We start from the raw sequence: 25,526 nt of genomic DNA on the forward strand, positions 1-25,526 counted from the left end.
TTTGCTAAAGATGATGGAAGTCAGGAGATGAATGAAGTCCTGTACATGTCAGTGAACTTTGATAAGCAAAATAAAAAATAAAAAAATAAACATAAAAATAGCTGCAGATGATGACTGCTAGAGTGATTTTTCTGTAGAACACTAGTTCTGAAAAATAGCCCATGAGAAACAGGTTCCAGCCTCAAATAAACTGGAAAATATGCAGAATAATGAAGTGTATCTATCTGCCTTAAAAGGCTCTGAGAAGTCCTGCCACAAACAAACATAAATAAAATGTGAAAATGGAAAGACCTCAAGTTTGGAACTCTTTCCCCCCATTGTCCCATAAAACATGCATAAACTTCTGTCTGGATGTGCTTGGAAAACACTGACTTGAGGGCATAAAGTTGGGGAAGAAAATACATTTTATTGGGGTGCTTAATACAGTGTACGGTACTATAACTATATCCAACTAAAAACCTTAATTATGGGGGCCAAGCTCCTGATGTCTTCTCTTTCCTTGAAATTGTGTGTGTGTGTGTGTGTGTGTGTGTGTGTGTGTGCGCGCACGTGCACAGGAGCGAGCAGCAGTGTGAAGCAAGTCTGTTGCTTATGTCTTTGCTTATTTTGAAGAGTCAGGGGTGGGAACATAGGCAACAGACTTGCCCCACGCTGCAGCTTGCTGATCCTCTCTTGGTCCTTGCTAACAAAAAGCAAGTGTATGGCGTGAGAACCGGGAGGGGGTTAGCAGAGCTTGGGAATGTAGAAAGGGGGCATGTCTGGAGCCGCTGGCTCTTTCCAGGCATCTGGATTGGAGTTCCAGCTTGTCTTCCTTTCTGTCTTTGCCAATCCGCCTCTCTGGGGACCTGGCAGCCTAGAGATGTCACCTCATTGCTGTGCTCCTGCTCTTCCTGTGTTTAATACTTCGTAGGGAGTCTTCCTTTCAGGGAATTCTGGGACCCGAGGCTACACTGAGCACAGTCCTTGTGGCCTCTTGGTCAGAAAGGGGCAGAAAGAGCAGTCTCTGCTGGCTTTGCCAGCTGTATCAGCTATGTAAGAGATGTAATGCTACTCTGGCCAGAATAGGGACATTCTATGCTTGGGTTATGAGTCCCATGTGTCAGAGCTTAACAGCACTTTGAGATGCCTCTCAGATTGGTTGATGTGTGAGCAGATGTGTGATCCTTACATGATTGGATTGGAAATTGCTGAGACAGTGGGCCAGGGGTTAGGGGGAATGTTGTTCCTCCTTTGGTTTTTGTTAAACTCTGTCTTGAAGCAGAGAGAGAAATAATTTCAGTTGTTTCTGCTTACGTGCTTGAGGGAAAATTGACTGCTGTGTAGTGTGAACTCTGTCATTCTTTGGGGTGCTGACTTTGTTCTGCCCTTGGTTTGACAGAGACGAACCATATAGTTGGAAGAGGTTAGGGTCTAAAAGTTTTGTTGGAAAGGATAGTTTCTTTAAAAATAATTTTATATGCATTCTTGGAGTGGTTCACTATGCTCTTAACATCTAATGTTTGCTAATAAATATTTTATAACTGGTTCTCCAAAAATTAGTAAGGTACATGCATACACAAGCATGTGTGTGTGTGTGTGTGTGTGTGTGTGTGTGTTGATTTTACAACTTTTACTGATTTAAGGAATACACAACATAAACTTGTAATAAAACATAGCATTTTCATTTTGAATTTCACATAGGTAATTGATTCTTAAAGCACCACTTTGTTTTTTAATCAAATCCTTGTATTTTCAAGAAACCTTGGTTATAACTGACAAGTGTATTTTCAACATGACTTGATATTTTTGTTGAGTAGCAAGTAAGATGAAAGAAAAAAAAATGGAGACACATGTCTAAGGTTGCCAGATATAGCAAAGAAAGACATGCAATGCTCATTTAAAGTTGACCTGTGAAGACCTGAAGCTTCAGATGAGTGTGCTCTGTGTAACGATTGGGATATAACCTGCCCCTAGAGACACTGCAGCTGTGGTGGCCCTGGCACGTGTCAGTGGGTGGCAGAGAGGAGAGAGGCTATGCTTACTCTCAGTGTTCTGACCCTTGAATATCTGAGTGACTAGGAGCCTAACAATCCCTGGAAATGTAAACCTGAGGCATTCACCAGTCTGGAATCTCGCAGACCCGGCTAGGCTTCCAGGGAGGGGAGGAAGCTGGAGAGTGGAAAAACCCCACCTGGGATCCCAGGCCCAGGTAGGAGTGAACATCAGATAGACCACCCTCGGATGGCGCCGCTTGGACAGACCTAGGTGAAGAGCAAGCCCAAGATGTCCACCAGACAGGTACCGTGGGGAATGGACAGGAAGCTAGCCTGAGATGAGCACTAGTCTGGCACCATGTATGCCTCGGTAGAGGGCAGACCATGCCCGAGATCACCACTGCCCGGTGTCATAATGCACAAGCAGGGCATGGCAGTTAGGATACCTTCTGAGATGACCCCAGACACTCAGAGACCCCAGGCACCACTGAAAGAAGCAAGTAAGTGATGGAGAAATGGAAGAGAAAAAGAAACAGAAGGATATGGGCACAGTGAAGAGAAGCGGAGAGGCAGACTCGAGGGTAGTGAGGAACAGCCTGATGTGAGTAGCCAGTAATGCCACCTGAGACCAAGGTGGGGTCCTGGCCTGTGATGCCACTGTAGGGTCAGTGTGGGTCTGTGGTCCTGCAGCAGCAGGGGTCTGTTACTGCCAAAGGCCAGGTAGACATCTCTGGTCTGGGCTGATCCCCAGGGACATGCTGATATCTGAGGGCTGTGCAGAACTGGATCCACCCCTCACCTAGACAGAGAGAGCTGGCCCTGTGGGCATGAAAGCAGGAGATCTGACCCTGCCGCTAGCCAAACGCAGTACTCTGAAGAGCAGGCCCTGAACATTGTGGGAGTTGTAGGCAAGCCAGCCCCTCGGATATGAGTGTGGGAGAGCTGGCCCTGGCACTCATATCCCATGAAGTGACATGAGCAAGGGAGAGCTGTCCCCCAACTTTCACCTCTTGCTACCTATGGCAGGCTCCGAGGTCATCAGAGTGGGAGGGTTGTCCCTGCCCCTCATCCACTGCAGCACTCAGAAGATTAGGCCCTTCACCTTGCCTGGGCAGCGGGCTAGAGCTGGGCCTGGATGTGGGAGTTGCAGGTGGTGAGCTGCCCTGAGGGCATGAGAGTGGAAAAGCCGCTGGGCTGACTCAGGTATGTCTCAGCCCAGATCTAGGGCTTTGAGTTGGCCTGCTCCCAACATCTACCCCATCAATGAACTGCTGGAGTACATGAAGGGACAGGTCCCACAGATCCAAAACCACAGGATCTCTATGACAGGGCAACAACAGGATATCCAAGAAGAGCTTCAGTGATGTTTCAGGATTGATAGAGAAGCAGAAGCCAGAAGCCTCAAACCAGACAAATCAGTGATTGTAATGAACCTTTGTAAGCAAAGAAGTACAGACAGAAGGCTACACTGGTGGGCCAAACTGTGACACAATACAGCTTCCCCGGTGAAATTTCTGTCTTGGGGGTTGCAAGAGTGGAGGGTGACTATGAGGGAAGGGGGAAATGAGTGGGATTGGGGAGCATACTGTGAAATTCACAGAGAACCAATAAAGAGGTTTTTTTTAATTGGTATATAAGTATGTTAACTATCTTTGGTTGAAAGCAGTCTCCTCTTATTTGGGAGACTATATTCTAAGACTTGCCAGTCTTCCACCCCAGACAACTTAAACCTACAAATTGACATCCCTGGATGAGGAATTTAAAGGTGGATGTTTAGATCTATTATATCTATATAATATATATAGATATATTATCTAAACACTCCGAGAGCACACTAAGAGAACATTTATAAGAAGAATTAGGTTTTTGTTGTTGATAATTATATTTGTTTGTTTGTTGTTTTGAGGCAGGGTGTCTCACATAGTTCTGTCTGTCCTGAAACTCAGTATATAGACCAGGCTGTTCTCGAACTCACAGAGATCTGCCTGCCTCTGCCTCTCAAGTGCTGCGATTAAAGATTTGCGCCATAATTCTCAACTGTTATGAAAAATTAATGAACAGCATTGTTGCTTATTTAATGATAAATTACTTTAACTTTGTTTAAACTGACTTACAAAACTTTAACAATATAGCCAACTCTGGTGAGCTGTGAACAGCCACTCCAGTGCACCACTGAGCCTGTCCTGTTCCATATAACCCATGATCTATTTTATTATTTGCAAATTTTGCTTTATTTCTGGGGATATGAAGAAAGTGGTGGGGGAGATTTTGAAAGAAAACTCCTCCCTTTTCCTCAAAGATTTTAGCTCCCCAGAGGCATTGTGAAATTTGCTCAGAATCTTCTTGGAGACATGACTGTCTACTGAGGTTTTAAGACTATAATCTCATAGGACCCCATGATATATGAAAATAAAACCAAAAGCGACCTGCACTTAGACATGAAGCATTCCTAGCATCGTAAGGCAGAAGAAGGTTGGGAGATGAAATTAACATTCCTACTTGTCTGCAATGTTATTGATTATCCATAGTACGTAGTTAAGGCTTGGAAGGGATTGTGTTAAATAATTGCTCCTCCATGGCCGTAGTCTTAAGGAGTAGTAACGTTTTCCTCTCTATTCTGCTTTGATGTTGTGAAGATTTGCCATAGATAGTAAAGTCTGTGATACAGGCAACAAATGCTTGAAATCCATCAAAGGGGCAGGTTCCTCCACCACATGCAGTATAAGCTGGCCCTGAGGATGGAAGGGATTTTGAATGCATGAAAGGTGTTCCAGTGGGGGCCCGCAACACAAGTGAAGGGTTAGAGATAGGAACTCTGGAGAAACAGAAAATGAATAGTCTAGCTAGAGAAGATTTGGATTTATATATAGATATGACAGCCATTTAAACCGAGGAACACAAAGTATACTCTTGGCAAGAAATCAAATAAAAAAACTAATAGCTGGAAAAATTGAAAATAATTTGAATCTCTACTACAGCTTGTTAATAAAAAACAAATGCTAGAGTGTTTTACCCATGAGCACTTTGCCTCTTATCTTGGGGCCCCATGGCCTTCTGACATGTATTTTCCTACCTTTTCAGCCCACTGATTGCCTCGGTCTTCCCATAACATCTCAAGAAGTTAAAGACAGAATGGGATGACAATCATAATTTTCCTTTAAGGGCTGGGGAAATTCACACTATGCATCAACCAACGAAAAGATACCTTCGGTCTGGTGCTTCTAATAGCAGCAGTTATAGCCGTAAAGAACAATTATGTGAATGAGGCTTGTATGGTACACATACCTTAATCCAGCCCTCGGAAGTCAAAGTCAAGCAGACCTTCTGAATTCAAAGCCAGACCAGTCAACATAGCAAAGTCCAGGCCAGCCAAAGCTACATAGTGAGATAAAATGAAATAATCATAAAATATAATCAGACAAGTAAACAGCCTCTGTGTCTTTCTCCTTATTAGCACTGCAGCGTTTAAATGTGCGTGTGTGTGTGTGTGTGTGTGTGTGTGTGTGTCTGCGTGTGCATGTGTATGTGCATGCATCTGGTGTGTGAGTAAAACTTTCTGTGTGTATGTGCAGATGTGTTTTGCGTGTGTGTGTGTTTCCTTTGCCTTAGGCCTTAGTACTTGCTATTTCTTTTGCATATACCATTTGTTTCTTGTGAGTTTTACCCAACTAATTCATGTTAATCCTGAAAATTCAATTTAATAGTGGTTTCGGGGCTGAGGGTGTGACTCAGCGATAGAGTGCTTGCCCAGCCTGTGCAAGGCCCTGGGTTTTATCCCCAGCATTGCTAAAAGAAAAAAAAAATAATGACTTTATTCAAAGGTGTCCCTTGAGTGATTATTCATCTCTCTTCTCTGAACTCATGTGTTTCTTGCCATTTTGCCCTCATTGTTTTATCTTATGATTCCATATTTTACCTGCTTTGCTCCCACTGGAATAAAAAAATTTAAAGATGAACCATAAGACTTATTTCTTATATATACATATGCACGTATGTATGTACAAATACACAGTCATGCTCATAAATATGTTATATATTGTTTATGTTTATTTACCTATTTTATATGTAATGCAGCTTATGTTTTTCTGCAGTATGTTTTTCATGTGTGTGTGCATACAAATTTATTTGTTTAGTGTTTTCTTTATGCTCTTTGATGAATGAATCTTGATGAGCACCTTCCGTAAGACAGCACTGTATTAAGCTATCAGCTGACCATATGAAGTAGAAGCTACCCTTAATTTTCAGAAGGGCAATTCAGGACCATAAAACATTCAATGATTGTGACAGGTCACATGACCAGGAAATGCAGCACCAGTCTGAGCCCAGGACTGGTTGAGTGGCCCTTGTTCATGCTGAAGCATGAGAAGTCATTACTTTAGAAGTTGAGGAGAGATGTGGGTCTCCAGAGAGGAAAAAAAAAAAAAGGAGACTGGGACTGTCAGGGACACCCCTGCTTGACCATCAGAAGTGGTACTTGTACCAGCAACACCCAAAGGCACAGGTAGAGAGGAAGCCAAAGAATGATGCTAAGTGCACAACCACTCTCTGTAGTTAGGAGATCCTGACACCTTGGCTTCCTATATTATGGTAAGTTTGCCTATTGACAGCACTTTTTTTTTTTTTTCCAATAACAGGCTGCTCTGCTTCAGAAACCCTGGAAAGAGGGCTCAAGAAGCATAGAGGCAAACTTAGCCCCAAGAAGTCTTCTGTTTTTGTTTTTGTTTTTATTTTTTTCCCCATGATATTATTCAGATCTCACTAATGGTCTAAGTTCACCAAGAACACAGATCATTGCCAAAGACCATGAGGGAACATATGTGTTCCCCAAGCAATTGCACCTATTCTGTTTTAAAAGTTCATTCGTTGCTTTTCTATTGTTGTGATAAGACACTATGACCAAGGCAACTTACAGAAGAAAGAGCTGATTGGGTTCTTGGGGTTTCAAAGGACGAGTACGTGACCATCCTGGAGGGGAGCAAGTCACTAGAGCAGCATGTGCTTACATCTTGATACACAAGTAGGAGGCTGAGAGTGCTAAGTGGGGATGGCATGGGATATTTTGCAACCTCCAAGTCCACCCCAATAATACTCCCCTTCCAAAACCTTCCTCTTCCTCCAAATCATCCCTAACCAGTTCTATCAACTGGCGATCAAGCATTTTATAGGGTCCATTATCTTTCAAACAACCATAGAAATGTAGCAATAGCAAAGGGTTGTTTGAGTTTCCTATAGTGTCTGTGACAAACAATAGCTTATAATGACATGCTTACTTTTAAGTTAAACTTTCAGGCATGCTTCCATTAGGTTACATAGAGGCGTCATCAGGGGCCCCCTAGTTTCTAGAGGTTGTGAGAAACTTGTTTTCTGGCCTTTTTTGTTTCTAGGGACAGCCTGTTTGTCTTGGGTTGTGGCCTCTTAATCTCTATCTTCACACCAGCCCCTCTAGGTCAAGGTCATCACGTGTTGCTGTCTCTGAACTTCTTCCCATTAATACACCCAGGGCCAAAGCCAGAAAAGACTCTTAGCTCACAAGCGTTCATATGATTAAGTTGTCTTATCTAGAGAGTACAGGATAATCTTTTCATGACAGGTGTCTAACTTTAACCACATCTGCAAAATCCCTCCAGGTGATGCAGGGTCCTATATTCAAGGGTGTTACAGATCAAGGTGATATCTGAGGGGTTGCTCTTCTGCTCACTATAAAAGAACACACAAGCGGCTCCTTCTCTCTATGAGGAAACAAAGGCGTGGAGATGTGAAACGAGTTTCCCACAGTCATAGAGCTAGTAAGATGGCATCTATGACTGGGATTCTAACGCAGTCACTCTTCCTGGGACAGCAAGCTATCTCCTGTAATGTGTTTGTATCAGCTGCAAAATTGGACAGCAGTGTTGAAAAGTTGGCAACCTTTATAGCATATAATGAAAAGGTTGCCCGCTTGGAGCAGGGACCATCCTTGAATCATGAGAAAACAGAATTCTTGTGTAGATGGAAAGGCTATCGCTTCATCTCATCCCATGCTTTCTTTAAAAAAAATTGTCTTAATGCAGGTTACACTGGATGTAAGAACTGACACACTTTAAACCATTCAACACACCAAGAACAAATGAGTGGATGAATGGATTCCATCAGTTGAGCAAATATCAAAACATATGCCTGGGGTCTTCATATCTGCGCTTACAATCCCTAACACTATGGTCCAAGTGCTATTAGCCACACTTCTCTAGACTTTAGCATATCAAGTTGCACCCCAAGGTAGTCTCTTGGTTTTCTTCCAGTGTTTAGATGGTGATCTAAGTAATAGCTCATTATGGGGTGGTCAGGGGGAGGGGATTTTCCTCCTGATATCTCTGGCCAGGGGTCATATTATAAAGACTTGACTTGTACTTCTTACGCCTTGTAGGTTATTCCTCAAACTTGTGCACGTCACACAAAAAATAACATTGGCACACTGGCATTTTCTTGGCTCAGATGGCAGTAGAAGATCATCCAGCATATTATTTAGAGTGCACGATGCAGGTGAAGCCAGTGTGCTCAGAGAAAGGACACTGTGCATGCTCCTGTGTGGTGCCAGCCTACTGGGGATGTGCATTTACTCTGTCTGTCCATTGAGCATCCATTATGTGCCAGGTGCTATGATTGCAGATTGTTTTTCCTTTAAGATGTTTCTGGTCCATGCTTTGGGCAGAGTGCAGGGAATATTATGAAAGATGGGAGAGATAGTAAGACCTGGAGAGGACAGGAGCTCTACAAGGAGAGCAATAGAACCAAAATATCTGGACACAGGGGTCTTTTCGTTCTTGGATATAACTTAGATTACCTAAAACCCCTGCACAGATGTAGCCCATAGAAGCTCTGTATCCAAGTGGATTCCCTAGTGAGGGGAATAGGGACTGTCTCTGACATGAACTCAATGGCTGGCTCTTTGATCACCTCCCCCGGATGGGAGAGCAGCCTTGCCAGGCCACAGAGGAGGACAATGCAGCCAGTCCTGATGAGATTTGATAAGCTAGGGTCAGATGGAAGGGGAGGAGGACCTCCGCTATCAGTGGACTTGGAGAGGGGCATGGGAGGAGATGAGGAAGGAAGGGTGGAAGTGGGAGGGAATGAAGGAGGAGACTACAGCTGGGATACAAAACAAAGAAACTGTAATTAATACAAAAAAAATGAAAAAAAAATATGTTTCTGGCCCAAGCAGGCTTATAAACAACCAACTGCAATATAGGATGCAAGGACAATGTGATAGAGCATGATGGGGTTCAGTGGACCCTGGGTTCACCATCTGTGGATTTAGGTAATTGTGCACCAAAAATATTTAGGAAAAAAAAACACATTTGCATTGAATAGGTACAGCCATTTGTTCTTGTCATTATTCCTTGTGCTACATAGCTAACTACACAGCACACTTACGTTAGGCATGATAAATAATCTAGAGATGATGGTTTGAGGTACACAAGAGGATATACATGTTAAATGCTAATGCCATGACAGTCTACACAAAAGGCTTGAGAATCTGTGTGTTTTGAAGTCTTCAGAGGTCCTGGAAGCAATTTTCTACCAAGACCAAGTAACGACTACATAGACAAGGGGCCTTTAAGTTCGATAGGAAAACAGAGGGCATGACGGGTTAGGTGATGTAGATGTAGTAGACTGCCTAAGGAAGAATAAAAAAGCATCTAGTTAAGAAAGTGGAGACAGGGAGGGGGCTAGAAGAGTGACTTTTGTCTCCGTGGAAGCAAGAAACAGAACAGTGTGTATCCTAAGTACCTCAAAAATGAGTCAAACTCTTGATCCAGCAATTCTAGTTCTAGAAATTTAGTCTGAGGAAGTGAGCAGACATACACATAAAGATTTATGGGCACAGATGCTCATTGCTGTGTGATTTATAATAATAAAAAATTAGAAACAGCCTCAATATTTATAGTAAATTGGATAAATGAATCCATATGATGAAATATAATGTAGCCCTTAAAAGCCATTTTAAATGAGGGGAAAGTACTCACATCAAATTAAGCAGGAAAAAGTAGTTTAAAATGTGACCTCAATATGGTTAAAATTGGACACAAAGCAGGCCAAAATGAATATTATGTATATAAGTTATGCACAATGAAAGACTTGAATGAAATATAAAAAAATGGTCAGGGACCAGATTTTAGGGAATAAGTGCATTTATTGAGCACTAATTCTATGCTGAGCAATGTTATAAACACATTGTGTGGATTAATTGATGAATTATTCTGTACAGCACCCTATGAGGTAGACATTCTAATAACCTTCCATCTCATTGAGGCCCAACCAAGTTAGTGAACATGACTAAGTTTCCCTAGATGCAAGTGCTAGACATTGGATTTGAATGAAGGTAATCTCCATATAAACTACCACTGCCCAAAAAAGACACCCGTGCCTGGTGATCCTAGGGTCTTTTTCAGGACAGCAGCATTTTAGAAGGTCAAGTTCTTAGTTAAGCGAAGTCTGTGTTGGACTGAGACGGGAGAGTTAATAATGTCTCAGGTATGTTGAGTCTCCTGGTCCATCGAAATTCTCAGAATGTTCTGTGAGCCTGCTGACATGTGAATCTTTATGTTTCTGTTTCTTTGAAGTTCACTTCTTGGCAAAAAGCCCTGGGAGCAATGAGGAATCATGCTTCTGCATGGAGCTGGGAGGGTGTGTCTGGAAGAAGCTGTTCCCTGGGATGTAACATTTCTTGTTCCTCCCTGTTATTGTTTTTCTTCGGCTCAAGGAGGAAAACCTCTAGTGTATAAATGGTTACATGTAGAAAAAAATAGTTTCCGAAAGAACCTTGTCATAGCTTTTCTTATATCGAAAACCTCGATGAACAAGTTCCCCTGTGAAAAATTCTGAAGGCTTTAACCCTTTCTCTCTGTCTGTGTGGTTTGCAGAGACCCGCGTCTGAGCCAGATGGTGAAATTCACTGATTGATAGACATCAGCTGACAGATATTTCAGGGAAAGTCAACTCATTGACATTCGCCAGCTTGGTCAAGTTCAAAAGTGACCCACTACTTTTGTGCCAGGGTATCCCATCTGGCCCAGATATGTTCTCCTCCAAGGGAATTCTTCAGCCTGCCTAAAATGCAAATCAGTTGTCAAAGGAGCAAGCCTCAGGTCAGAAAGTTTCTTTTTAGCTCTAGTGTAGGGAGACAAAGGCTGAACTAAAAATTGCCATGATAGTAATACTAGCATCCAGTTCATTGTTGAATGTATTCACCTAAGGATGGAAAGAACCAAAGACTACATTGAAGATGGAGCCTGTTGTCTTTGTCACAAACAGACCTTGTTTTATCAGCCATCTTGGATTCTGCTCCATAGTTTGTGCTTGCAGAGTCAATGGAATAAGACAAATAGAATCCCAAGGATGTTCCCTTTCTCCCTATTCTCAGCAAAAGGCATTATGGGAAACAGAAGTTCAGGCCCAGTTAATGCTTAGACAATATGGTACTGATATGTATATTCAATACAATCAGCTAAAACATGGCTGACAGTGGATATCCAAGGCCCTGTGAATCAAGATAAAATGACTAACATTGGATGTTTGAGACCCCAAAAGTAAACAAAAGCTATTATACAGCTATTTTTTTGACAGGACACAATTTTTATGTGATTCTGTATAAATAGAGGCTTGAGGTCAGAAGCCTGAGTCCTTGTTTTTGCCTTCTCCAACCTACCTCTGTGTTTTTGTCTATAAGTCAGTGTGCTTGCCTGTGTGCAGCCCCTGGGTGCCAACTGTGTCTAGGTACCAAATTATGGCTACTTGCCTACCTGGCTTTACCCAGAATGAGTAAAGAAAAAGGAGGGAAAGGAGGAGGAGGAAGTGAAGAGGGAGGAAGAGGAGGAGAAGAAGAAGAAGAAGGAGGAAGAGGAGAAGGAAGAGAAGGAAGTCACACCAGTCTACAATTCCTCTACATTTTCTCCAACCTCTTGTGATCATCCAGCTTTCCCGGGATGGGAGCACTCACAGGCATGAGTCACTCAGCTTAGCTATGGGAATTAAAGGCCACAGTGTCCATGCTAGCCATACAAGCGGATACCTGAAGATTAGTTTTTCCACCTTAGGATGAAACTTGATGCATTTGGATTGAGGAAGGAAAAAGGAAAAAGAAGCAACGGAGATAGATTGCTGTGCCAGGAGCTGCCAACACAGCAGAAACCATTTACTGGTAGAGCCATGAGGCTCTGAGAAGAGTATCCACTGACTCTGCTACTCCCACCCAGTGACAAACCATCAGCCAGATTGTCCTTTTGTCTGTTTTCCCACTGTGCTTAAATTCAACAATTAATTCTATCAACAGCTGTTTGCTACTATTGGCTCCTGTCTGCATGCAAAACTAGATGATCACAAGGAAGGAATTACACTGCATTGTGACTTTGTGCTCTACTCTTCTGGGTGATTCTTTTACTCTGAACGTGTTCTCTCACCTTATTAAATATTCTTCCAAAGCTAGGGCTGTTAGGGACAAGACTGGAATTCTTTGTGGTTATACCATGTGTCTTAGTTAGGGTTGTATTGCTGTGAAAAGACACCCTGACCAAGGCAACTCTTATAAAGGAAAACATTTAGCTGGGGGCTGGCTGAGAGTTTCAGAGCTTTAGTCCATTATGATAGCAGGAAGCATGACAATGTGTTGGCAGACATGGTGCTGGAGGAGGAGCTGAGGATTCTACATCTTGATCCCCAGGCAGCATAAGACTGTGTACCACACTGAGCATCGCTTGAGCATAAGAGACTCAAAGCCCACCCTCACAGTGACACACTTTCTCCAACAAGGCCACACCTACTCCAACAAGGCCACACCTGTTAATAGTGGCACTCCCTATGGGCCAAGTATTCAAACATATGAGGTATACGGGGGCCAAACCTTTTCTAACCGCCACACTATCATATAACCACTGCTGGAAGTTTGTACTATCTTTTTTATAACAAATTGATTTTTTATTACATACATTATAAAATTCCAGGGCTGTAGAGAACACTCAGCATATATGCTTTTCTTGCAGAGTACTTGTGTTTTGTTCCTAGCAACCCATATCAGGCAGCTTACAGCTTCCTGTAACTCCAGCTCCAGGAGGACCCAATGATCCCTCAGGCACCTGTACTCATGTGCACATGGTTCACTTGGGGACACACATATTCCTGTGATTGAAAAGTGAATTGTTTGGGGGTTGGATAAACGATCCAAGGTTAAGAGCACTTGTTGCTCTTTCAGTACCCACATGGAAGCTCACAACTGTCTATAACTCCAGTCCCAGGGGACCCAATGCCCTTACCTGGCCTTCAAGGGTACTGCATGCAGGTGGCACACAGACACAAATGAAGGCAAAATACCCATACAAATAAAAGAGGGAGGGGGGAATCAACAATTTTCAAAAGTCTAAAGCTCTGCAAACCATTTTCTTCTACCTCTTGTAGAGCCTCAGGGAAATGCAGTCACTTCTTGCTCATCACACCACTCTCTCCCCCAGTACCTCCATAGTTTCCTCTCTGTTGCCCCGGCCCTGCACCCCCTAACCACACTCAGCTATATTTTTCCCTCCAGCACCTGTGTCATATTGCACATTTTCCTTTTTGAAAACTTCTGTGATTTCTATATAGCTATTTGAAGGAACCCCCACAAGGACAAAGACTCTCCTTGTTTGGTTCCCTTTACTCTGGGTGTCCCTGCTGCTTATTCTAGGCTGATACCATGTGCATAAGTAACATTTATCATCGACTGTTCCCTCTGGGCCATGAGGAGGGGACACGATGTATATGAACATCCTAGGAGGAACCCATGGAAGAACAAGATGGCCCAAATTCAGAATAAAGAAACAAAATCTCTTCTGCCCTTAATTTTAGATTTTTTTTTCAAGTTTGTTCAGAAATCCAGATCCACAAGAAACTTCTCCATGAAGTCCTGCTTTGATGGGCCAAGCACTAAATTTTTACCATCTGTTTTGGATCCTCTCTCCTCTTTTCAGAAAGTTTGACCTTGACCCGGGGGATTTCTATAGTGACTGGTCCAGCCTAGTATCAGGGAAAGTAAATGACTCCCGTGAATTAAGTGGTCCTGAGATCAAGATGCCAACTGTTTATAGGAAGTTTCAAAAATCAGCCAAGAGGAGGAATTCATGGTTTAGCAGGCCTGTCCCTGGGAAGGGTCCCAGATGTTTGTAGCCTAGGTGATAAGGTGACTTATTTTCTCTGTGCATGTACCTTTGAGGGGCCCTGTGCAATCTATGCTCAGAATGGCAGGCAGATCAATAAGATGATGCTGAAATCCTTAAGCCTGGTTAAGCTGGAACTGGAGCCCAGCCTAGGATGGGGTGAAATAGCTTGAGACAAAAAAAATCAAGGATGACAAAACAACCATCTTTGTGTATCAGCCACACGTAGACTCCGAGTTATTTCTTTAAGTTAATTTGTTTGTGCAGGATGATTTAAAATAAATAATATACATACAAGAATTTTTTAAAATATTACATAATATAAAGAACGTAGAGCTAAAAGTCTCTCTTCTGTGGCTAAACATCAGCTCTCCAGTTTCCTGGCTTTTCACACCAAAAGGCGGCTACTAACAGTGTTTGTACAAGTCTTTAAAGAATATGGGTGTATTTGCATATACTGTTTTGTGATTGCATTTGTTGGTATGTCCTTGTGTGTGCTGTATGTGTTTGCAGGTGTTTGAATGTAGTTGCCTGTGTTTGCATGTATTTGAATGTGTTTGTTTCTGTGTTTGTGTCTGCATTTGCATGTATTTTCATGAGTGCATTTGTATTTGCTGATGTTCCTGTGTATTTGCATGTATTATGTGTTCACATGGGTGTGCACCTCTAAACAACAGCGGTGTTCTGTGTTCACTTTTTCTGTACTTAGTCTGTTTTCTTTATCCTGGCAACAATATGCCTTCTGCCCTTCTGTGATTTGAGATGTGAGCTCTTCTTAGCTGTTCCTGTTGCCATGCCATGCTCCATCATCATGGACTCTGACCTTCTGGGACCATAAGCCCAATTAAACACTTTCTTCTTGGTCATAGAGTTTGAGCATAGCAGTAGAGAAGAAACTAATACACCAACCTTTTTATTTTAAACTTTGAGACAGGTCAGTCACAAACTTGCAATGATCATATCTCAGCCTCTTGAGTAGCTGGGATTATAGGGCTATACCACCATGCTTGACAGTTATATTCCCTTTAAGTATTTTTTTAACATCATGTTTATCAACATAACATATTGTTATAGAGAACCAAAGAAGTAGAGAAAGGCACAAAGTCCTCAAGAAGCATTCACATAAATATAGCTAGCTTGAGAATTTCCTTTGCATGGTTCTTCATACTAATGATAGAGTGTATTTCTTCACACATACCAGGACTTGTATATTACAAGCATTCTTTTATGTCATTAAACACTCTTCTAAAAAAAAGAAAAACATTCCAAAATGCTACATGGGGCTGGAGAGATAGCTCAATGGTTAAGTGCACTCGTGTAACTGACTGTAACTCCAGCTCTAGAGAATCCAATGCCTCCGGCCTCCATGAGCACAAGGCACTCAGGTATACATACAGATGTGCAGGCAGAACACCCACACACATAAAAATAAACCTTAATAAAACATTTAAAATGCTAAACTTGGTTTAACAAACTATTCCCCCACTGTAGCTCTCTTGTAGCTTTGCATTTGTCTGTTTGCACATATAGCACTTCAACTTACATTTGTGTAGGGTGATGTATACGCAGATCGGATGTTCCCAGTTCCTAAGGTCTGGTACCAAGGAGCAGACACCTTCCCAGGCCTTTTGCTCGCCTTGCCAATGAGCTTTCTAGAAGGCCTGTGCATATGCTGTCACCATTCATTCGTGAACATTTTCACTCTCTTCCGCATGCTGACACTTCTTTATTGACTTGAAAACAGAAGTGGCTGTGTGACATGCTTTGGTCATCAAAATACAAATGCAATTGACACATGTCACTTCCAAGTGGGCACTTGGGAAGCAGAGTGAAAATCAGTTTCTTCTCTCCTTGCCACAGCACAAGAAACTCTGGTGGAAGCCCTGTTTGCTTCAGTCTCTGGGGGAGTGAGTGATGATGGTACAAAGAGCACACAAAAAAATGAGAAATAAATCATCTTCGTTTTCAAAAGTCACCCTGCAATTTGACAGTGTTTCAAGGCTTCACCAGGAGAATGAAGCCTGATGCCCTGAGACAGCCCATGTAGTGGGCTCCTCCCCTGTACAGCCAAACAGTGTCATATACACACCAGCCAAGGCATAAGTGAGAATACTGCCATTAAGTCGGAAGTATCCCATGCACCCTTGTTGCTATAGAAACTGGTTTTTGGTAACCTGCCTTATACATTCAGTATTTCATCATTTGGTATTTCCTTGGACATCGGAATTGGTTTAAGAGCGAGTGTGTGACTCCACTGAGATTTGTAAAATATGATAAAATTTCTAGATGGATCTGAAGAAGGATATTATTTTCTGGCTTGGCTGCCAGGGTTAAGGGTAGGGTTAGTGTTAGGCCTAAGGCTAGGGCTAGGTTTATGGTTAGGGTTATGTTTAGGGTTAGGGTTAGCACCAAGGCCAGGGCTAGGGCTAGGGCTAGAGCTAGAGCTCAGGCTAGGGCTATGTTTAGGGTTACATTTAGGGTTAGGTTTAGAGTTAGGGCTAGAGTTAGTGCAAGGGCTAGGGTTATGGTTAGGGCTAGGTTTAGTGTTAGGGCTAGGGCTTAGGGCTGGGGCTAAGGCTAGGGTTAGGGTTTGGGTTAGGGCTAAGGCTAGAGATAGGGCTAGGGTTAAGGTTAGTCTTAGGGTAAGGGTTAGGGTTAAGACTAGGGCTAGGGCAAGGGTTAAGGCTAGGGTTATGGTTATGGTTAGGGTTATGGTTAGGGCTAGAGCTAGGGCTAGGGTTAACGTTAGCGTTACAGTTAGGGTTAGTATTAGGGTGATGGTTAGGGATAGAGAGTTAAGGTTAGAGTGTTTACATTAAGGTTGGGTTAGGGTTATGGTTAGGACTAGGGCTAGGGCTAGGGTTAGTGTCATTCATTCATTTGACAGGTACTGTCAGGTACTGTCAGGCATGGATGTAAGGTCTGGCATGGCTGTGGACCTGTTGAGACAGAAACCAAAGCCACAGCTCTAGATTTTTTGAAAGCTGCACACAGCCTTTCCCTGGCCTTGAGATTTCGACTGACGACATGATTTCGACTGACGGCATGAGTGGGAGTTTAGCCTCTTGCAGGTGGCATGAGTTAACCGATCATTTTAAACACGTTGCTTGAAGTTCCGTGCTTCCTGGCCTCACCTTCCCAATTCAAGCCCCACTCCCAGCCTAAGGTGCCCCTAGCACCACAGACCCATCACTCTCTATCTTAGAGCTGGGCCACGCTGCTCACAGATATTTCCTGTCTAGACTCTGGCTACATCTGAATCCTGGCCATGTTGTGTCATCTCTTAGCCAGACTGGAATATCTCACTACAATGTCAGCTCCCTTGGGGCGGGAATGGCTACTTATGTTCTTACTCGTATATGGAGCGCGTGGAAGTCAGCCTGAAGGCACGAACACCACCACATATATTTGTGAGCACACAAGTGTCTGTGTGGTCCAGGTATAGTCAGGCGAATGGCTGACCCAGCAGGGGGCCCCCGAAGTGCAGAGCAGCCAAGAAAACTTCTCTGGGAAACTCTTGCAAGGCTACCTCATGCTGAATCATACCGAGCCTATTGTGTTAGTCATACCTTGTCACAAAGTGTTTAAAAGAGGAACATTTTCTTTTGGTTCAGGGTTTCTGAGGTTACGGTTTCATGGCTGGCTACACTTCTTCTTGGCCCAGGGGAAGCAGACCAACCAGTAAGAGGGAGGCAAGAACAGAGGGAGGCAGAGGAAGGGTCCAGGTCATGGTAATAGCTCCCAAGAACAAACTCTGGTGGTAGGTCTGCTGCATTAGGGAGGCAAGACAGGTTGATTCAGGAACAAAGAAACTAGAGACCATTGAAAAATTTCTTTCTCCATCACGATCCATCTACGGTACCAAGAAGAGACAATTTTCATCCTTCTGGCCAGAGAAGACAGACACCTAGTTTCCATGGATCCCCTATCTAGTGTGAAGTGTATAAGACATTTCCCTTGGCTTTCAGAGGGAAGTGCAGGCTGGTGGAAGAAAGTGTCGCCCACTCTGGTCTTTTGGCAATGATACGGAGGTTGGCTTGGGAAGAAGTGTGGACTCTGTCAAGTGACGCGCCAAGGGAGGAAGGTGAGATGGCAGGTCACTCAAGAGGCCACACTTTAGGTCAGGTTTTAGGCTTTAGGTCACATGTTAGGTCCACGGCTTCTTTGTGCATCTTGTTTTAAAGCAAGGAAGCAAGGTCCAGAGAGGGTGATTGAAAGCCATAGAGCTGAATTGGAAAGATATCATAAATCCCTTATCTTGATGGTGGTGCTTTGTGTTAGGAAAGTGGGAAGCTGCCTTTGGGGAGGGGAGAGATACGTATACGCACAGGATAAAGGCATGAAGGCCAGGATGCCACTGGTGAACAGTAAGAATATCGTTGCAGATTAGGTAAGAGGAAGAGCCAACTGGAGCCCAGATTAACCAGCTTGCAGATAGCACCCAGTGGGCAGGATCCTGGAAGGAGGAGCTGGCTTGGGAGTTTTGGTTTTTGTTTTAATTTGGAAACCACTTTTATTGTATTTTTAGAAAGCTGGGGGACAAATACATAAACCATCCTCCTTGGGTATTTAAATAAACAAGCTGAAAATTCTGAGATCTAGAGGGTGAACAAGGAGCTCCTGTTCACTTAACATTTTTACCACTTAATCCTTAAACCTCCCCCTTACCGCCCACACTCTTTGGCTAAGGCCAAAGGGACCTTGGCTCATGTTACAGAAAATGGAGCTGCCTCCGTGGTGAGCCACAACTCCCCTGGGCCTGGCCTTCCTGATGGAGGGTTAGGACATCATTCTCAGCAGGAAAGTCCAATGATGCCCTCACAATCGATGCCTTGCTGCTTGCCTCCCCTGCCAGAAATGCCTGTTCCCGGAGTTTCCGATGTAACTCTAATATCTTTTTTCTTCTGCTTACCCACCCCACCCCACTTCACAGACACCAACTCAAGCACGGTGAGTGTCAGGGTATTTTAACAATAGATATTCTGTCTTAGTTTGGATTTTATTGCTGTGAAGAGATACCATAACCACAGCAGCTAATATAAAGGAAAACATTTAACTGAGGTTAGCATGCAGGTTCAGAGGTTGAGCCCATTATTGTCATGGCGAGAAGCATGGAGCCATGCAGGTTGACATGATGCTGGAACAGGAGCTGAGAGTTCTACATCTTGATCCACAGGCAGCAGGAGGAGGCCGTGTGCCACACTGGGCATAGCTGAAGCCTTGGAGACCTCAAAGCTGGCCCCACCGTGACACACTTCCTCCGACAAGACCACACCTACTCCAACAAAGCCACACCACCTAATAGTGCCACTCCCTATGGGCCAAGCATTCAAACACAGGAGTCTATGGGGGCTATTCAAACCATCACACATTCCTAAAGAAAAGTCACTTCTCCTCTTTCCTTTGTGGCTTCTTCAGTTGCCAAGGAAGAAGAATACAGGTTCCACATTTTTTAAATATTTTCTTAGTTAACATGTTAATTATAAATAGTATTTGGGGCCACTGTGATCTATCTATACATGCTCAGAGCATCCATTGATCAAGTCCAACTTCCCTTTTTCTGCCTCCACTACACAATCCCCACTTCCTAGCAACCACTACTCTACTTCCAAGGCTTTGTCACTTCCACAAGTGGCAGTTACTTGTCCATGTGTACCTGGCTTATTTCATTTATAATGTCATCCAGTTTCATCAACTTTAATGCAAATGACAGGATTTCATTCCTGTTGAGAGATGGATAATATTCTACTTTGTATCTATTGTCTTAACTATTGCAATCATCACTGCAATAAACGTGGGAGCTCAGCTTCATTTCCTTTGGACATATAGCAGTGTGAAATCGCTGGGTGTTACAGATCTGGTTTCAGTATTTATTTATTTGTCTGCCTGCTTTGGGGTTGGGGTGCTCTCCACAGTGGCTGGAGAAACTTACATGCATTAGAGTTGCCTTTTCTCCACATGTTTGTCAGCATTTGTCCCTTAAAAAAAATAAGAACAGTCATTCTGCATGCCCCCAACTCTTTTTTAAAGCCTGTGCTGTTCTCTTAGTTTTGAGTTTTTGAGGGTCATTAAGCCTTGGAACTGAAAAAGTTCCAACCTTTCTTGCAGTGGTGGCAGAGGGCTTTGGAAACCATCTGATCATACATTTCCCAGTTTTTCCCCTACCGTATATCCTTTTCTGGGCAAAGCTACACACAGCCCATCTGGCAGGGCAAACGGGGAGCCATAATCTGAGCCCGTGGAAAGAGCACAGTTACCGGTCATTTCCCAGGCTCACTTTTATTACTGACAAGGTGGGTGGAGAAGAATTGCCATGCACCTCATTGCATCGATATTTGATTTCCTCCCTGCTCCTGGCTACCCTCCCAGCTTTGATCTCTGCTTCAGGGACAGAGCCAGGCAGGTGACTTTCACAATGCAAATCAGGGTCAGCAGATCTCTGCTCAGGCTTTGATCCCCTGGCTAAGGAGAAGCTGGCAGGGAATGCCATGGACCCCAGACCCTGCTCACCCACTGACTCTCTGCGACCTTGCATAAGGTGGAATTCTGCAGAGGACTGTCCTTTCTGCTCTAGCAGAAGTTATTAAACTATCTGAGATCTGGTCATTTACACGATGAGAGCTTTAGAAGAGCTACGTGGGGAAAGGCTGGCTTGCTTGCAGATTTTATCTATGTACTTACCCTTGCTCAAATATAAGTTAAGTGGCTAAGTTTAGCACAAGGTCAAGACATTGGGAAATAGCAGGGTTTCCACCTATTGTCCTGGGTGCTTCTTTTATTAGCTCTGATGAAATTATTCCCACTTTTCCATTTCCCAAAGGTTTTACTTCTGTAGTTCTTTCTATGTTGTCCACACTGAGGCTTGCCCTTGGTTCTGGGGTAGTGAAAAAGCAAGATGTGAAGGACAAGGGAGAGTTCTTACCTATGAGAAGCACAGGCTGATTGGTAAGGGAAGGAAAGGCAGTTACCAAACACTTCAGTCCTGGGGGTCCTTGGAAGAAGAAGAGAGGTAGAGGAAGGACAATCAGGGAGGAATGATTGTCCCTGTTTCCTGATGACCACGACTATAATAATTGACAGTATGGATAGGATTATCATATCTGAGACTCTGAGAATAAGTTCTTTCAAAGGCTGCCCTCACTAGCTTAAGATAATTCAGATTCATAAACAAAAAGTCTATTTTTTTTTTTTTTTACATTTCTCATTATACTACAGGGGTATGAAACCTTCATTGATACAAGTATTTATTCATTGCAGGTCTTCTGAAAACCTCTATTTTAGACTGTCACTAGGTACCTGATGTACTTTTTCATAAGCCAGATTTTAAAGTGTTTATATTATTAGGAAAAAGCCAGCCTTAAGTTGCTTCACACAAAAGTGGTATTTTGAGGTTCAATATACCTCTCCCCACACATGGGCATGCTCTTGTTAGCCATTCTTGCACAACAAACTACTCCAAAATGTAGTGGCCCCAAATAATCACCATCACTCACTCTGGTGGTTCAGTAGCTGGACTAGTACCATAAACTGTTTTAGGTAGCTACAGCTGAGTAGAAGCCGGGTAAGGCTCACCCTATGGCAGCAGGCTCCCATGGCTAACATTGGCTGCTGGCTGAGGGTTCAAGTGAAGCTGTTATCTTGAGTAGCTGTGGGTAGACTTGGGTTTCTCTTGGCATTGCTGAAGATATCTGAGAGAGAACAGTCTCTTACACACATGTCAAAGTTTTATATGTCCTATCCTTGGAGGCCCATGGTCACATACATCATACATGACATCAAACCAGCTTCAAGGGGCATGGAAAATGCAGAAATACTTTGAGGTCCATCTTTGGCAACTGGGTGTCTTAGAGCCATCTTTGGCTCACCTTAAGTTTCTGCTCCCTTGTATCTTGAATTGCTTATGATCTTGCCTTAATGCTTTGCCTACCATATCTAGGGCATATTTCATGATGCCCTTTAATGTCATGTCCCTTCTTGCATTGGCTTCATTGGCCTTTTCACCAGTTTCCAATTCTTGCTGGAGGACTCATACTGGTTCAGAATTTCACTGGACAGTCTGGAGATTATGTGTTCAACCCCTGATTTATTCAGTCATAGGCAGACTTGGGTGAAGGCCCAATAGTATTAAATCCAATAATCTGGACTTGCTCTCATTAGGATCACGGGAGGCCTAGTCCCTCCAGGAGACATAATAGGTACAAATTAATATAGCTTTACTCTTGTTCCTGAGATTTGTCAATGAACTAGCACAACTGTAAAGAGACCCAACTATACAGAGTAGTCAGCGCAACCACCTGAACGAAGAAGCTAACATCCATCTGATCGTTTGCCATCCTTTAAATTGACTACATTACTCTTTCGAACAGCTTCGAAAAGTTCTGGTCATTAACCTGGCTTTCATTGTTTCTGACTCAGAGAACATAGTCCTGTATCTATCTACTTAGAAAGTGCTTGGGTCAGGAATTCCAGACCCCTCATTTTAGCGATAAGGAAGCAGATCTTTAGAAGGGAATTCATTAAAAATTGCATAAGTAGGACAAAGACAGATAAATTTCATTTCCCAGCACCCTAGAGCCAAAAACACCTCATTTAAACACAGGCGATTCAGAGCTAAAGTAGACACAGAGGCAAAACAGATAGCAGTTAGGCTCTGCCCCTTGGAGGGGGGATGCCTCAGCTTCATTCAGGTAGAGAACAGTGTTTTCATTTTCATGGCTCATCAGCCAGGTTTTCCCCCCACCCCCTTGGTTGGCTAGTGATATCTACATCCTATTGACTTTCACTCAAGCTTACATGCAGCTCATCACCAGTCCCGTGCACCAGGCTTGGCCCATCCTTTTCCCTTCCTGCCCTTGTTTCTCAAAGGGGCAGCAGTCGGCAGCTTGGCATATCACTTTACATCTATTTCACACACTGCTGTCAGCTCTCTGGGGAGCTCATATTCCGGGCTCAGTGTCTTCAGTCCATATAAACTTGTAGGGTATTTACTTATATGGAATTTTTCAACCCTGCTTACAATTTTGGCTGAAGAATTAGGCAAAGCGCCTTACGTTTATCCCAGGAGTCGTAAAATTGATTTTTCAGGCTGGTGTTGATTAAAAAAATAGTTTCCCATGTGGAATGTACAACAGTGCTGAGAACCACCTTCCCCAGTCGACAGACTATTTTTAGGCCTGGAGGCAGAGCTGTGTTGCTCAGGTCAACAGGCTTCAGTATCTCCTTTGGAAAGAATAATCATAAACACTGACTTTTGTTTCCCTTACTCTGTTTTAACCAGCATCCTTCATATCCATGCTGGAAGCTCTTTCACCCTTTATCTGGAGAATCATTTCGTTATTCCAAAACCAAGACCCGTGACCATCAAACTAACCTGATGTGTGTTGGGTGGCATCTATCAGCTACTCTGTCAACCAGATCTCTCCTGGTGCTCCTGCAATCATTGCAAGCCTCACTCTCCTTTTTTACTTTCTTTACATGAACTATGGCCTTTTGCCCATAGAGCCTTAGAAATTATACTAGTAGCTGGACAGTGGTGGTGCATACCTTTAATCCCTGAACTTGGGAGGCAGAGGCAGGCAGATCTCTGTGAATTTGATGCCAGCCTGGTTTGTAGAGTGAGTTCCAGGACAGCCAGGGCTAAAAAGGGAAACCCTGTCTTGAAAAAAAAAAACAAACAAACAAACAAAAAAAAAAAAAAAACCGAAAGGAGCCACAGTAATTTCTGACTCAACTGTTTATTAGCTATGATGTTGTTAGCACTTTGTTGAGCTTCTGTTTTCATCTCCCAATTTAGCTACTAAGGTGAACTTGGAGGCATTGTCATCTGAGTATCTGGTCCCATCAGGTTCCAGGGCTGTGAAGAAAGCAGAAAGAGTTGTGTACAAAGAGCAATGTGTGTGTATGTGGTTCATCACATATCCAACACTTTTCCCATTGTGAGTTCATTCTGCTGGCTTGTTCAGTCTTTTCCAATACTGTGCCACTGGTATTACTCTGACAATGAAGAAGGGGCTGCCACCCATTTCCTATGGAGCATCCCTTCATCTTTCATCTCCATTTGTGGTTCACATGTTGAAATGTTGTGCATCTCAGTGACAGATAGCTATCAGGACAGTTGGATTCTCTTCTATTCAGCTTGCTTATAACTGATAATGGCTCCCTTTCATCCACCCTTTAAAGCAAGATCTCTTCAAAATATACCCTGCTCCAGAAACTAGTTATTTACACTATGTATGTTCCAGAAATACCTTGTAATGAACCATACAAATCTATTTGTCCTGCTGCTACTATAATTGCCTATATCTTATTATAACTTAATATGTAACAGATTTTTTTTTTTGGTGAAGCCAGAAGCAACTGAGCATTCACTGAGAAGCAGACGCTGAAGGTTGTTGAGGAGCCAGTGAACCCACTAATTGGATAAAAGGGGGATGGTGTGGAAATTTAATTAAACTGGCATTTGCTCTAGCTGCTGGAAATATTAATCAGAAAATGAGCTGTTAAGAAAAAAAAAAAAAGCAAAAGGCGAGGTCTGACATTAAAAATGCCATGGGTGCCATTCTTTCTGGCATTGAGGGGGAAATGGGTCTGTTCCTTCCATGAGATCCTGGTCATCTGTCCATGAGCTCTGCTGACAGCTTGTTTGGGCAGAGATCACAAAGAAAGGCGCTTGGAAAGCTGTGAGTCGAGAGGAGGAGTGTGAGATTCTTGATTTGGGGACCAGATGCATCTCTTGGCAGCTCTTCATGAAAACATAAAGATAAAATATGTGTCTAAAAAGGCGGCAGAGCCGGGGGGGGGGGGGGCGAGAAAAAAAAAAGCCGTTTTCCTCCTTCTTCTCAAGTACTCCTCCCAGAGAGGGAGGCGGGGAACATCTGCATCCATTCAAGCAATAACGCTTAAACAATTGTCAAATTTGAGAGGGGCGCATGAGGGTTTTGAACCCCGCGTTTAAATACATTCCATAGGCCAGGAGCCTTTGGAAAGACACCACTCTCCCTGGGCTTGAAAACAAGAGCGTAGGAAGGCAAACACAGATGGCAGCGCTGTGTTTAGTTAGGGGCTGCTCTAACAGGTTTGTTTAAGTGTGCTGAGTGGCCAGACAGTCGTTCCCCTAGAGACCATCGTCCCATCACTACCGGGGACAGCTGGGCCTTGTGGGGAATTCCGGGTTAATGGACTCAGCCCCATAAGGCAGCGGAAGACAATTCTTCACTCAGGAGGCCAAAGGCCCTGCAATCTTCCTTTCAGTTCTGGACATTTGCAGGCGTCTGGAGAAGCCTCTCTGATCAATGGGATGCTTCCTTTGAGGGGTGGGGTGGAAGCTTGCCTCTGGGAAGTTGTCATGTGAATGTAGGCCTGACAAAAAGCATCGTGTTATGCTGTTTTATCA

At 43.4% G+C, this 25,526-nt stretch overlaps 1 non-coding gene across 1 annotated transcript; it reads left to right on the plus strand.

Annotated features, from left to right (window-relative positions):
- Nucleotides 1-1,942: 1,942 nt before the first annotated feature.
- LOC129674738 (small nucleolar RNA SNORA17) lies at nt 1,943-2,070 on the plus strand. Its single transcript, XR_008719840.1, has one exon. It is a non-coding gene; the product is annotated as a small nucleolar RNA SNORA17 (small nucleolar RNA).
- The last annotated feature ends 23,456 nt before the right edge of the window (nt 2,071-25,526 follow it).

The sequence above is a fragment of the Psammomys obesus genome, unplaced genomic scaffold (genome assembly GCF_907164565.1).
Source record: "Psammomys obesus unplaced genomic scaffold, mPsaObe1.curated_primary_1811, whole genome shotgun sequence".
In the NCBI taxonomy this organism is placed as follows: domain Eukaryota; kingdom Metazoa; phylum Chordata; class Mammalia; order Rodentia; family Muridae; genus Psammomys; species Psammomys obesus.